Genomic DNA, 16,584 nt, shown 5'->3' with positions numbered 1-16,584 from the left:
AGGATGAAGTACAACTTGTTGATAACTGAAAGTCTGACCACTGGATCCCCAGCGATCCTGAGATTATGGGCACTCAAGCTTCATTCTAAATGGGGCGGAGGTGCACGGTCTCTGCTCAATTCATTGTCTTTGGCAGGGGTGGACGTCACATAGGAGACAGCGAGACTGCTGTATATATGTGTCACATAGGAGACACCTAGACTGCTGTCTATACATCACATAGGAGACACCTAGACTGCTGTCTATACATCACATAGGAGACACCTAGACTGCTGTCTATACATCACATAGGAGACACCTAGACTGCTGTCTATACATCACATAGGAGACACCTAGACTGTTGTATATTCATCACATAGGAGACGCTTAGACTGCTGTATATACATCACATAGGAGACACCTAGACTGCTGTCTATACTTCACATAGGAGATACCTAGACTGCTGTACATTCATCACATAGGAGCCGCCTAGACTGCTGTATATATGTCACATAGGAGACACCTAGACTGCTGTATATTCATCACATAGGAGACACCTAGACTGCTGTATATACCTCACATAGGAGACACCTAGACTGCTGTATATTCATCACATAGGAGACACCTAGACTGCTGTAGGATACATAGGATACATTGGGATTGGTGTATATACATCACATAGGAGACACAGGGACTGGTGTATATACATCACATAGGAGACACAGGTGCTGCTGTATAGATCACATAAGCGACACTGGGACAGGTGTACATACATCTCAAAGGATACCACGGGCTGCTGTATTCAGTACATAGGAGACACTGGGACAGGTGTACATACATCTCAAAGGATACCACGGGCTGCTGTATTCAATACATAGGAGACACTGGGACAGGTGTACATACATCTCAAAGGATACCACGGGCTGCTGTATTCAGTACATAGGAGACACTGGGACAGGTGTACATACATCTCAAAGGATACCACGGGCTGATGTATTCAATACATAGGAGACACTGGGACAGGTGTACATACATCTCAAAGGATACCACGGGCTGCTATATTCAATACATAGGTGACACTGTGGCTGCTTTCTTTCATCTTTCGGTCGGGAGTGCAGGGCACTAACTACGCCCTTGAAGGACATCCTGGCACTTGCAGCGAATACTGGGTGCATGCACTCATGGTGCAGGGAGGAACTAAAGGGCCAGAGGCCCAAGCACTGTAGTCCCTGGGAATCTGCCTGGATGTCGAAAGAAATGACACTCCCCTTGTCTATGGGACTGCTGAGTACAGGGCTTGGCTATTTCCAAGCTGTCCCATAGTAGATGAATAGTTTGCCACCTCTACTCTGCAGTGCCTTGTTCTCAGGATACCTGGGGGTCCAGCAGTCAGACTTCTACCGATCATCAAGTTCCACCCTTTCCTAGAGGGAGAGAAGATTCAACCCACGTTTGCAGAAACCATTATGCAGGTTGTATTGCTTTGCTGGGAAGATGACAGGATTTGCTCCCTCTGGCGTAGAACGGTGGGAAATATGATTACTTGTGTATTTTTCATATTTTCACAAACATCGAGACATAAGAATCGTATTACACCCTCTTTGAATTTAATGGTTTTCCGTATCAGGACATCATATAAAAAAAAAATCTTAAAATTATACATACACTTTCAGATGAACAACCACACTTGGCAAACTACATCAGGTCCTTTTATTTACCAAAAACGTGGTCAAAATGCAGAAGCAGTGTGTGAAAAATTAAGTACACCCCATTAATGAATAGTATGTAGGACCACTTTTAAGCAGAAATAAGGTGAACTTTCAGTGTCTGGAATCATTCTGGAGGAATTTTGGCCATCTATTACTATAGTTACAGTTAGGTCCATATTACTTTTGGTCCCTTTAAAAACAGGGTGGCACATGTTAACCCCTTAAGCCCCGAGGGTGGTTTGCACGTTAATGACCAGGCCAATTTTTACAATTCTGACCACTGTCACTTTATGAGGTAATTACTCTGGAACGCTTCAACGGATCCCCCTGATTGTGAGATTGTTTTTTCGTGACATATTGTACTTCATGGTTGTGGTAAAATTTCTTCGATATCACTTGCGTTTATTTGTGAAAAAAACGGAAATTTGGCGAAAATTTTGCAATTTTCAAAATTTGAATTTTTATGCCCTTAAATCAGAGAGATATGTCGCACAAAAGAGTTAATAAATAACATTTCCCACATGTCTACTTTACATCAGCACAATTTTGGAACCAAAATTTTTTTTTGTTAGGGAGCTATAAGGGTTAAAAGTTGACCAGCGATTTCTCATTTTTCCAACAAAATTTACAAAACGATTTTTTTAGGGACCACATCACATTTGAAGTCACTTTGAGAGGTCTTTATGACAGAAAATGCCCAAAAGTGACACCATTCTAAAAACTGCACCCCTCAAGGTGCTGAAAACCACATTCAAGAACTTTATTAACCCTTCAGGTGCTTCACAGGAATTTTTTGAATGTGGAAGAAAAAAATGAACATTTAACTTTTCACAAAAATGTTACTTTAGACCCAATTTTTTTTATTTTCACAGGGGTAACAAGAAAAAATGGACCCCAAAATTTGTTGTGCAATTTCCCCTGGGCACGCAGATACCCAATATGTGGGGAAAAAACACTGTTTGGGCGCACGGCAGGGCTCGGAAGGGAAGGAGCGCCATTTGACTTTTTGATTGTAAAATTTGCTTGAATGATTAGCGGACACCATGTTGCGTTTGGAGAGCCCCTGTGTGCCCAAACATTGGAGCTCCCCCACAAGTGACCCCATTTTGGAAACTAGACCCCCCAAGGCACCTATCTAGATGCATAGTGATCACTTGGAACCCCCAGGTGCTTCACAAATTGATTTGTAAAAATGAAAAAGTGAAAAAAAAAACACTTTTTCATTTTTATGAATCAATTTGTGAAGCACCTGGGGGTTCCAAGTGCTCACTATGCATCTAGATAGGTGCCTTTGGGGGTCTAGTTTCCAAAATGGGGTCACTTGTGGGGGAGCTCCAATGTTTGGGCACGCAGTAGCTCTCCAAACGCAACATGGCGTCCGCTAACAATTTGAGCCGATTTTCCATTCAATTTGCTAGCGGACACCATGTCGCGTTTGGAGAGCCCGTGATGTGCCTAAACAGTGGAGCTCCCCCACAAGTGATCCCATTTTGGAAACTATACCCCTCAAGGATTTTATTAAGGTGTATAGTGAACATTTTGAACCCAGAGGTACGACACAGAATTTGTTTAAATTAGGTCATCATATTGAATAAGTTGTCATTAGTCTTGAGCGCAAGTGCGTTTGCATCGGGTACTCAGGTATGCACCATGTACAGCGTGTGCTCGAGTGACATGCTCGAGTCCCTGCTCCGCATGTTTCACGGTTATTAGACACCCAAAAAAAAACATGCGAGGATCGCTCGTGCATGGCAGGCAATCCCCGTAAAGTTTTTTTTGGCCGTGAAGAATATGGAGCAGAGACTCGAGCATGTCACTCAAATACCCACGATACTCAATGCATACCAGAGCACCCGATCCAAACTCAAGTAGCGAGCACTTGCGCTCAACACTAGTCGCCATATCGTCATCTTTTTTTCTTACTTTTGAAAAAAATCCCAACCCCATCACAACCCCAACCCCAACCTCAGCCCTAACCCTAGCACAACCCTAACCCTAGCACAACCCTAACCCTAGCACAACCCTAATCCTAGCACAACCCTAACCCCAAACCCAGCCCTAACCCTAGCCCAATCCTAACCCAAGAGTTTATTTTTTACGCCGTTCCTCGTGCAGTATAAGTGATTAGACGACTTTATTCTTCGGGTCGGTGTGATTACAGCAATACCAGAATCATATGGGGTTTTTATGACTGACAGCTGTCACACACTAAAAGACGCATTTTTTGTAAAATCTAGTTTTTGCATCGCCATATTTTGAGAGCTATAATTTTTTCAGATTTTGGCAGACAGTCACGTGATGGCTCGTTTTTTGCGGGATGAGTTGACGTTGTTATTGGTGCCATTTTCAGGCTTTCTATTCCGATTTTTGGGAGGCAGAATAAACAAAAACCAACAATTCAGGAATTGTTTTTTTTTTATTCTGTTCCGCGTGTGGTAAAATTAATAAGGCAGCTTTATTCTTCGGGTCAGTACGTTTACAGCGGTACCACATTTATATAGTTTTTCTATGTTTTGCACTTTTACATAATAAAAGCAATTTTATAGAAAAAAATATTTTTTAGCATAGCTTTATTCTGAGAGCTATAACTTTCTTATTTTTCGGCTGATGGAGCTGTATGTTGGCTTGTTTTTTGCGGGACGAGATGACGTTTTCAGCGGTACCATTTTTATTTATATTTGTCTTTTTGATCGCGTGTTATTCCATTTTTTGTTTGGCGGTATGGTGATAAAGGATTGTTTTTTGCTTCTTTTTTTTTACCGTGCTCACTGAAGGGGTTAACTAGTGGGACAGCTTTATAGGTCAGGTTGTTCCGGACGCGGTGATACCAAATATGTGTACTTTTATTGTTGTTTTTTTTTTTTTATAATAATATTTATTGATGGGTACAGTATATTTTTATTTTTGTTGGATTATTTATTTATTTATTTTTTTTATATTTTTGCAAATTTTTTTTTTTCACTTTCTGAAAGTTTATATACTTTATTACTTTGTCCCACTCTGGGACTTTCACTTTTTTTTCTTTGATCGCCTGCATGGCACAGGAATGCAGCACCATCCCTGTGCCATGCAGGCTGTCAGCGCTGGACAGGGAGAAGATTGTTTGGAGATGCACTGCGCATGTCCAAACAATCTTCCTGCTGTCTGGTGACCCGGATGTTGTCATGACGACATCGGGTCGTCATGGCAACACCCGGGAATCCTTTGCAGACAGCGCTGGAAGCCGGAAGAGGAGGTGAGTATCTGCGATCACCTCCCCTTGCCCCTGCAATGCTGCGATCGACTTCGATCGACTTCGATCGCAGCATCGCGGGGGTTAATGTGCTGGGAGCGGTGCAGGACCGCTCCCTGCACATAGTACCGGGTGTCAGCTGTGACAATCAGCTGACACCCGGCGGCGATCGCGCCCGCACAACCTGTGTGCGCGCGCGCGATCGCCATGACGTACTAATACGGGTCTGGCTCTTAAGTCCCAGGGCACAGACGCGTATTAGTACGTCAGATGTTGTTAAGGGGTTAAGGAGCTGAAACTCCTAAACCCTTTATCCAATTTTAATGTGGATACTGTCATCACTGCATTCTGAGTCTTCTATCCTTTGGATTACGATATCGGAGAGGGAGTGAGACACAGGACAGAAGACTCAGAATGCAGTGACGACAGCTGGCGCCTCGAACAGGGACCTTGAGTTAATCTACCCAGGGGTGCTCGACCGGTCTGAGACGTGGGACGAGTGAAGCTCTCTGTTGGTGATATATACAGCGCTGAGGTAAGAATAACTGTTATATTCTACCTAATTATATCACTGCATAGAAGAGACTCCCTCACCCCCGAGCGGTCGGCTCCCCAGGTAATTCACAGATTGTTGTCTGGCTCAGGTCTCTTTGAACCAGTAGAATCCCCTCAGATCAGTCCTGCCTTCTATCCTTTGGAGAATTTAAGAATGAAAGTATGGATCCGATGATTGTGTTGTGGATGTGTCCCGGGATTGATGTTTTTGGTCTTTTTTTCTGGCTGGCGTATAAGTCCTAGAGAGGCTAGTAGTGGAATGGTTCAGAAACCTTTGTGGCCCATTGTCTAAGTGACTGAGGAGTCTCTTCTAGGTGAGGAGAACCGAAAAAAATGGGGAACCAAAATGCCAAGGAAGGCATTATAGCCAAAGACTTAGTGGTACGCAGAGAAGGGAAACAGGCACTGATTGGAATTGACAAAATATTGTGTAAAGCGGGAATGAATGAGAATGGAGAGATGAATGGAGAGAAATGGAAATCCTTCTTTAACTCCTATCATGGATGAATGCATGCGCTTATTTTGAAGGAAAGATTGAAGAATTAGGAGACGGACGTTACAGACTGACAAAAACCGGAATGACAGATTTTCCTCCCTGTCCGCTCCTGACGTCACCGCCACCCCAGTATCAGAATTCCCAGGAACCTAAATGTTGGGTTTGCCCCAGATGTGGACAGCAGAACCCCTTGACAGTAGACATCTGTGTGGCATGTGGAGGACCGAGACCCCACCCAGCTAGACTATTCCCAATGAGGACGGTAGTTGTGCCAGGAGCACAGGGAGCAGCAGCAGCAGCAGGGGGGGATGCAGTGGTTCCAGGTCAGGAAGCTCGTACAATGTTAATGTATAGACCATGGAGTCCTTCAGAGCAGTTGGCACTGATCTCCCAGCTGCCAGACCCATCCCAGTCCCCTATGGGTTTCGCTAGAATGATCACCACCATACAGGATACGTACCATGCCACTAGAATAGATCTGCAGGGGGTAATTAAGGGAAAATTGGCAGATGAAGCCCGCTATGATAGGTTGATAGATGAGACAAAAAAAACAGTATGCCAATAGGACCGGACCCGTAGATGCAGAATCTAATGATGCAGCAGCTGGAGTCCTATTCGCAGCAGCGTTGGTAAAAGCATGTCAAGACAGGCAAGCAGAAAAGCTAGTTACACTAGAAGATAGAGTGCAAGGGAAGGAGGAAGATCCTAAGGATTATTTCTATGCACTAAAGAAAACCTGGTCAGAAATGGGGTTCAACCCCGGGAATAAGACTAGTGAGAGGGTATTAGCAAGTGCTTTCATGAATGGACTAAAGAAAGAGATTGCAGAGAAGGTAAAAGCAAGTAGACCGGACTGGAGATCAGTGAAGGCAGAAGATTTAGCTAGAATAGCTCAGGGGGCACAACATGACATAGTGCAGGCAAAAAGAGCTGCCAGAATACATATAGTAGAGACGACCCCCAGAAACAACAGAGGCAGAGGACGGACTGAAGGAGCAGGACAGAAACTGTGTTACGGATGTGAAAAGCCAGGACATTTTAGAAAGGACTGTAGGACCAATCCGTATCCAAATGCTCAGAGTACGGGACCTCCAGCCGACCAAACAACGCCCCCATAGGATGAGGGTAGCTTGCACATGAACCCACTCATCTCCTTACCCCCAACTCCCAGTTGTATAGTGCAGGTGAACCTACCAGGGGGACATGAAATCGATTTCCAAGTAGATACGGGGGCCGACAATTCAGTAATTACGCAAGGTGATTGGCCATACACTGACACTGATTTTTCACATCATGTCATTGCCACCCCCTTCAATTCCCCGTCTGTCCTGCTCCCTGTCACTAAGAGAATTCCCCCTGCAAATTCAAGGAGCTACTGTACATAGCCAGCTCATGGTATCGCCCCGAGGCCAATGTAATCTATTGGGAAATGATGTGTTGTCCCAATTACAAGCACATATTGAGTATCATCACGATGGCACTGTCACCATGACCCCAGGTTTAAAACCAAGTACCCTTTGCAAAATTATGTCACTAGATATTGCCAGCATAGAAGAGACAAATGAGTTTCCCCCGATATTGGAGCAGGCTGTGCCACATGATTTTTGGGCCTCAGACAAAACAGATGTTGGTAGGTTAAGAGTTCAACCATTAATGGTGAAATTAAAACCAGGAGCAATCTTACCTCAACAGAGGCAGTATCCCCTTAGCTCGGCTCAGGAGAATGCCATAGCCCAGCAAGTCCAAAAATTACTACAGAGAGGAGTCCTAGTCAAAACCCAGTCCCCTTGCAACACTCCCCTGTTCCCAGTAAAGAAAAAGAGCGTGCCAGGACAACCAGCCGCATATAGAATGGTCCATGACCTCCGGTTGGTTAACAAAGCCACAGAACTTCTAACACCAGTTGTGCCCAACCCGCATACTCTTCTGTCACAGATACCTTCTAACTCTCTTTGTTTTTTCAGTGGTCGATTTGGCAAATGCATTTTTCAGTGTACCATTACATCCTGACTGCCAGTACTTGTTTGCTTTCACATTCCAGGGTAGTCAATATACATGGACAGTGTTGCCACAGGGTGCCCAGAATTCACCCACAATGTACACTGCAAGTCTGCAGGAAATACTGGAGGGATGGTCTGAACCACATATCGTTGTTTTGCAATATGTCGATGACCTGCTCATTTGTGCCCCCTCCAGGAAACATTGTCATAGTGCAACTATATCGCTTATGTTGTTTCTCTATCGCGCTGGCTGCAAGGCATCGAAAGATAAGCTTCAGTTTTGTAAATGTTCAGTCACCTTTTTGGGACATTGCATTACACCAGGAGCTCGTCATTTAACAAATGCACGCAAACAAGCAGTACAGGCATTCACCGTCCCCATTAATGTTGCAGCCCTCAGAACTTTTCTTGGACTTGTTTCCTATTGCAGACAGTGGATTCATGCCGTCTCTGTTTTAATGCAGCCCCTCTATGACTGTCTTACTCCAACACCTTTTGTACTAACATCAGAGGCAATAGACTGTTTTTATTCTCTCAAGAACCGTATTTTGGCCGCTCCAGCTTTGGGTACCCCTAATTATGAGCTCCCATTTACTCTGTACCTTCATGAACAAGCTGGACATGCAGCAGGAGTTTTAACTCAAACACACGGTGATAATCAGAGACCTGTTGCTGTTATGTTCTGCTATCAGAGCTAAGGAAAGAGAGGAGATCTGTCCCTACGATAGAACTCAGCTTAATCCCTACGATGTAACAGGGAACCTGATCCTGCGATCAGACCTGCTAAAGTCCTAAGCTAGTCTGTACGGAGACCTATAGATGTGGGGGAGGAATCCCTACAAGTACTAAGGACTGGGAGGAAAATGGGACACCTCCTAACAGAAATAGTAGCAGACAGACGAACAAACAAAATATATAGAACATAGAGGTCAGTAGACCAAGCAAACTAACAGAGCAAGACACAGAGCACAGGCTAGCTAGAAAGTAGATATACAATGAAGTCCAGCAAAGCCAGAAGGGCGGAGCAGGATTAAATAGGCCAACAAGGTCATGTGACCAGCAAAGGAAAAAAAAACTAAGAGCAAGGTTCTAACAGTACCCCCCCTTCTAAGAGGATCCTCCGGATCCCCTAGGACCAGGCTTATCAGGAAATCTCCTGTGAAACGCTCTGATAAGTCTGGACGCGGAAACATCATCCGACCTCACCCAAGAGTTATCCTCGGGACCGAAACCTTTCCAGGCCACAAGATACTGCAAACTACCTCTATACCGTCTAGAGTTAAGGATGCGAGAAATTTCATATTCCCCGTCCTCCACCACCGGAGGAACAGAGGCAGAGGCGTCACAATCCGATACAACAGCTTTTTTCAACAGAGAGACATGAAATACCGGATTAATTCTCCAGGAGGTAGGAACCTCCAACCTAACAGCAGATTGGTTGACAACCTGAAGCACCTTAAAAGGCCCTACAAACTTGGGACCCAATTTCTTTGAAGGAATCCTCAACCGCAGATTCCTAGAGGACAACCAAACCATGTCACCAACAGCGAACAAAACCTCCTGTCGTTTCCTATCAAAGTAGTCTTTAGATTTTCTGTTGGCCTCCTGAAGATTACCACGCACATCCGTCCAAACTCTCTCCAAATCACCGGAAAAATTCTCCTCCTCAGCCACGGCAGATCCCAACTTGGAGAACGACCCAAACGACGGATGTCTCCCAGAACAACAAAAAAAAGGCGAACAACCAGCAGAAGAAGATGTATGATTGTTCAGAGCAGATTCAGCAAGTGGCAGAAACTCAGACCACCCCTCTTGATTGTCTGCCACAAAACAACGCAAGAACTGCTCAACATCCTGGTTTTTCCTTTCCGTCTGGCCATTAGATTCAGGATGATATCCGGACGAGAACGACAAATGAACTCCCAACCTATCACAAAAGGCACGCCAAAAACGAGCCACGAACTGAGGACCCCTATCAGAAACAATGTCAGTAGGAACGCCATGAAGTCTGACAATTTCCTTGACAAAGGCCTTAGCGAGAGTTTTAGCGCAGGGCAGTTTGACGAAAGGAACCAAGTGACACATCTTGCTAAAACGGTCCACGACCACCCAGATGACAGTAAAACCCTCAGAGGGGGGAAGGTCAGTTATAAAGTCCATAGCCAAATGTGTCCAAGGAGCACTGGGAACCTCCAAAGGACAAAGCAACCCCGCAGCAGGAGTATGTGAGGACTTAGATCTAGCACATATAGTACATTGACGCACCCACTTAATGACTTCCTTCTGCCATCCAGGCCACCAAAAACTGCGACCCACCAGTCTCTTGGTCTCAGAGATTCCGGGATGACCTGCCAACCGAGATTCGTGACACTCAACAAACAAATCTCTCCTAAAGGTCCCAGGCACAAACAACCTCCCATGAGGAGTGTTAGAAGGGGCATTCTCCTGTGCTTTAAGAATCTCATTTTCCAAAACGGAGTCCAAAGCAGCTATCACAACACCTTCTTGTAAAATGTTCTCCTCTTTCTCAGCACCGACTATGGGAGAAAAACTGCGAGACAAGGCATCCGCCTTAACATTCTTAGTACCAGGGATGTAAGTAACGGAGAAATTAAACCGCGAGAAAAACAGTGCCCACCTAGCCTGACGGGCATTCAGGCGCTTGGCAGCATCAAGATATATCAGATTTTTATGATCCGTAAGAACCTGAACGGGAAATTCCGCACCTTCCAAGAAGTGGCGCCAGTGTTCAAATGCGAGTTTAATAGCCAATAATTCCCGATTACCAATATCGTAATTCAGTTCAGTCTCCGAAAATTTTTTTGAAAAAAAGGCACAGGGATGTAATCCATCCCCGTTATCCTGAGACAATACTGCGCCAACCCCCACAGAGGAAGCATCAACCTCAACCAAAAACGGCCTAGTAACATCAGGCTGCATAAGGATGGGAGCAGAGGTGAACCTCTCCTTGAGATACACAAAAGCTTCAATGGCCTCAGAAGACCACTGAACCGCATCAGCACCTTTCCTGGTGAGATCAGTCAGAGGTTTGACAATACTAGAAATTTTTTTTATGAATTTTCTATAGTAATTGGCGAAACCCAAAAACCTCTGTATCGATTTCAAACCAATAGGCCTAGGCCATTCCTGCACAGCCTGAACCTTAACCGGATCCATCTCAAAACCTTTGCTGGAGATAATGTAGCCCAAAAAACTAATTCTCTGTACAGCGAACTCACATTTCTCCAGCTTAGCAAAAAGCGAATTGTCCATTAATAACTGTAATACTTCACGCACGCTCCGCCAATGAGACTCCAGATCCGGCGAATAAATCAAAATGTCATCCAAATACACAACCACATTTTTACCGATCAAAGGTCTAAGGATGTCATTAATCAGATTCTGAAAAAATGCAGGAGCATTAGTAAGACCAAAAGGCATAACCAGATTCTCAAAATGACCCACAGGAGTGTTAAAAGCAGTCTTCCATTCGTCACCCTCCTTCATGCGCAACAGATTGTATGCCCCCTTAAGGTCAATTTTAGAGAACCACTTGGCCCCCATTAACTGGTTAAACAGATCAGGAATCAATGGCAGTGGGTAAGGATTGCGTACAGTAATTTTGTTAATCTCACGAAAATCCAGACAAGGACGTAAACCGCCGTCCTTTTTTTTTACAAAAAAAAATCCAACCGCCACAGGAGACTTAGAGGGCCTAATGTGACCGGCGGCCAAACTTGTCTGTATGTATTCCTCCAAAGCCTTCCTCTCAGGAATAGTAAGGTTAAATAAACGACTTTTAGGAAGAGTCGCTCCAGGGACAAATTCAATAGAACAATCATAGTCTCTATGGGGAGGCAAAACCTGCGATTCCTTCTCAGAAAAAACTCTCCAAAAATCCTGAATAGGAACAGGCAATTCTCCCCTATCCAAAGCTGCAATACGCCCATTACAACACTTGTCATAACATTTATGGCTCCAGGATTTAATTTCACTGGTAGACCAATCCAGTACAGGATTGTGAAATTTTAACCAGGGCAATCCCAATATTACTGGAGAAGGCAAGTTATTCAACACTACCAAATCCAATTTCTCATGGTGAACACCATTAATAGTGAGAGGAAATTCACAGACCTTGAGAGTAATATTCTTCAAAGGGGAACCATCCACAGAAACCACAGCAATGGGGGATGATAAAGGTTCAGGTTTTAAATTGAGTCTTTCCACGAATCCCCCATCAATTACATTCAGAGTAGACCCACAATCGACAAACACCCGAAATTCCATTAATTTTTCCTGAGCAATCGTGGAAGCAGCTAAAAATACACCCTTGGAATTTAAACAGGCAATACGGGCATGACTGACCATTTTTTTTTCTTTCTTCATACGAAGCTCACAGCCTTTAATCAAATGACCAGATTTTCCGCAATAGAAACACAAGCCTTCAAAAAATCGACGGTCTTTTTCTTGAGAGCGAGGTGCCACCGATCCAATCTCCATCGGTTCACCACTGTTAGTACACACATTCTTATAACCAGAAACTGACATAGCAGAGGATTTGCTCTCATTAACCCTTGCACGCAGTCTTCTATCCACCCGTATAGCTAATTGCATAGCCTGTTGCAAATCTTCAGGTGTAGGATAAGCAATTAGCAGGTCTTTAACCCTTTCACTGAGCCCAGCAAGAAATAGACTTTTCAGAGCAGAATCGTTCCACCCTGTTTGAGTAGACCAACGACGGAAATGAGTACAATATTTTTCCACATTACCTGATCCTTGTTTTAAACGTCTCAACTCAGTCTCAGCTGATGCGACACGGTCAGGATCATCATATAATAGTCCCAAAGCAGAAAAAAAACTATCCACTGATCTGAAGCATGTATCACTAGGTTGCAAAGAAAAGGCCCACTCCTGAGGCTCTTTGCGCAAAAGTGACATTATGAACCCTACACGCTGGGATTCATCCCCAGAGGACTTAGGTCTCAAACGAAAATACAATAAGCAAGCATTTTTGAATGAAAAAAATTCTCGGTGTTCACCAAAAAATAAATCCGGCAAACATACCTTAGGCTCCAAGAAATGTGCTCCAGGACAGTTACTCACGTGCTGACGGAGCTCGGCCACCTCCAGAGAGAGTCCCTGCAGGCGATGAGCCAAATCCTGAACCGACACCATGATGGAACAGAAAAATCTTTCCTTAGAGAATTTGCTGGCTGGACTTACTGTTATGTTCTGCTATCAGAGCTAAGGAAAGAGAGGAGATCTGTCCCTACGATAGAACTCAGCTTAATCCCTACGATGTAACAGGGAACCTGATCCTGCGATCAGACCTGCTAAAGTCCTAAGCTAGTCTGTACGGAGACCTATAGATGTGGGGGAGGAATCCCTACAAGTACTAAGGACTGGGAGGAAAATGGGACACCTCCTAACAGAAATAGTAGCAGACAGACGAACAAACAAAATATATAGAACATAGAGGTCAGTAGACCAAGCAAACTAACAGAGCAAGACACAGAGCACAGGCTAGCTAGAAAGTAGATATACAATGAAGTCCAGCAAAGCCAGAAGGGCGGAGCAGGATTAAATAGGCCAACAAGGTCATGTGACCAGCAAAGGAAAAAAAAACTAAGAGCAAGGTTCTAACAGTTGCCTACTTTAGTGGCAGATTAGATGCGGTAGCCAGAGGTGCACCATCCTGTGTACGTGCTCTGCATGCTGTTGGACTATTACTCCATAAATCCGCAGACATTGTTCTAGATCATCCGCTCACCGTGCTAACACCTCATGATGTCTATACTATATTGAATCAAGTGCAACCCGCTCACCTCTCAGCAGCACGTCATCTTAGGTTACAATGTGCACTGTTAATGCCTCCCAATGTTTCTTTACAGAGGTGTACTACCCTGAATCCAGCAACTTTGTTAGTTCTCTCGGATCTAAAGGAGGAGTCAGGTACTGTGCTTTTTAAAGAAAGATCCAAGAGAGGAAGTTTCTCATGACTGTGTACAAATGATGGCACAAGAAACGGCAGGTTTACCTACTGTATTTGAACATGAATTACAAAATGCAGATTTTGAATTTTTTGTAGATGGATCCCGTCATCAGGACGATTCAGGTACCTTCCATACTGGATATGCAGTTGTCTCCCTCAATGCAGTAATCAAGGCAGAACCAATGCTCCCACACCAATCGGCTCAAGAAGCTGAACTTAGGGCCCTAACCGAGGCCAGTAAACTAGCGGAAGGTAGTATTGTTAACATTTACACAGATTCTAGGTACGCATTCGGTATATCGCATGATTTTGGTCCAATATGGAAGTCAAGAAGTTTCCTGACGGCAGCAGGACACCCCATTAAGAATGCTGATGCGGTCCAGCAGTTAATTGATGCGCTACAACTACCCAAACAAGTAGCTGTCATAAAGGTAAGAGCACATACCAGACGCACCGACCAGGTAAGCAGAGGAAACGCGATGGCAGATGCTGCGGCAAAAACAGCAGCCTGTAAGCCGCAACAAGGGTCAACAGTACGTCAGTTAAGTACCCCTAAAAACCCCTTTGTGTCGGAGGACATCTTATCCCAAATGCAGGCTCAGGCTCAAAAGGAGGAGGTTGATAAGTGGTTAAAGGAAGGTGCATGCCTGAATGAAGCAAATGGGGTATGGGGGAAAGGGACACGACGATGCCTTCCAAGGGCACTGTACCCAGCAGCTGCCCAGATACTACATGGGCCGACACACCAATCTAAAACGGGTGTGATGAGTGTGATACAGAAATATTGGGTGGCACCAGGATTCTCCACCTGTATTGAAAACCTGGTACAAGGGTGCATGATATGAGCTACACATAATCAGGGTAGAGTAGTTAAAACACCACCCAAACACCCCCCCCCCCCCCCGGCCCCTCTATCCATTCCAGAGACTGCAAATTGATTATATTCAGCTGCCAAAGTCAGGATCATGGGAATATGTGTTGGTCTGTATTGATTTGTTCTCAGGATGGCCAGAGGCTTTCCCGATTGCAAAAGCCACGGCTGCGGCAACCGCAAAGAAACTGCTTGCGGAGGTGGTCTGCAGGTATGGGGTACCAGAGGTAATTGAGAGTGACAGAGGTACACACTTCACAGGTGAAATAATGAATGAAGTCATGTCAGCTCTAGGAATTCAACAAGCATTCCACACCCCATATCACCCACAAAGTAGTGGTAAAGTGGAAAGACTGAATGGGACATTGAAATTAAAATTTCAGAAAGCCATGGCTGAGACAGGAAAACCATGGCCGGACTGTTTACCGCTTGCTCTGTTTTCAGTAAGATACACGCATAATAGAAAGACTGGACTCTCCACATATGAGATATTGTTTGGCAACGTACCCAGCCTAGGGTGTTTCTATCCGCAAGCATTAGAAATTAACAACCATGTGCTAAGTTCCTATGTGAGGGCTTTACACAAAAAGATTAAGCAAGTACATGATAATGTCTTCAGTTCTCTTCCAGATCCAGATCAAGACTCTAGCAGCCATATGCTGCAACCTGGAGACTGGGTGGTTATAAAAAGACACGTGAGGAAAAGCCTAGATCCACGGTTTGACGAACCCTTTCAAGTTCTGCTGACCACAAGTACAGCCGTTACACTAGAGGGAAAAGAGACCTGGATCCACGCGTCCCATTGCAAAAAAATACTAGGAGAACCAGCGGACAAAGAATGAAGACATTGTTTATACTTACCTGCATACTTGCGACCACAGGTGCATGGACTACGTTAGGCACCATGGATGGAGACGACAATAGATTCATTAGACACCATCTTGCTCTAATCGATGGACTAAAGGAGCAAAACCAGACCATTGCTAATTGTTGGATATGTACACATGCCCCTGTGACGTCCACTAGCATACCCTTTCTCGCTGTCCCGGTCTCATGGGAAGAGATAAACTTTTGGGTGAACTGTTCAGATACTTGGGCCAATAATGCCACACAGAGACTGTGGAATACCACTGTTGGGATTCCCGTAGTAGGATGGACAGAATTTCCGTGGTGGCAAGGGAACCTGATGGGTCAAATAATTCCCAGGTTGTATTTAGCATTTAAAGGAGGGGAGTGGGTACCCCGAAACAAAACAAAAATTACTGATTTTGGTAAGATACCACAACAAGGGTTAAAAGTAAGTTTCAAGCCCACCTCAGACAGTAGTGATGCCTTTAAACCTTCCCTGTTGGAAAGATATCTACACACTTCTTATTGGGTGAATAATGTCTATTTTAAAAACGGGACAAGTGATACCTGTGCCAAAATACCTGGCAATCTACAGTGTAATGAAAGCTCAAGTTATCAGAAAGGTGCACCTACGTGTAGCAATCCTGATGCTGGCTATTGTTCTCCCTTAGGTCAGCAGCCTGGGTGGTGTATGATGTCAAATGTTTCTTAAGTTTGTTGATTTAGTTCACCGTCTAATACTGCAACATTCAGCATTATGGAATCTCCCCGCATCCATGTATTGGGTATGTGGAGACAAGGCTTTCAAGTGGCTCCCAGTAGGAGTAACAGGAACTTGTACCTTAGCCAGATTGACCCCCGCAACTTATATTGTTACTCCAGACCAGCTAGATCCTTTGTC

The sequence above is a fragment of the Phyllobates terribilis genome, unplaced genomic scaffold (assembly GCF_046119375.1).
Source record: "Phyllobates terribilis strain yellow unplaced genomic scaffold, ASM4611937v1 Scaffold_11__3_contigs__length_659146591, whole genome shotgun sequence".
Lineage (NCBI taxonomy): Eukaryota > Metazoa > Chordata > Amphibia > Anura > Dendrobatidae > Phyllobates > Phyllobates terribilis.
The sequence above is the reverse complement of the archived record's forward strand: the minus strand, read 5'-3'. Positions refer to the sequence as shown.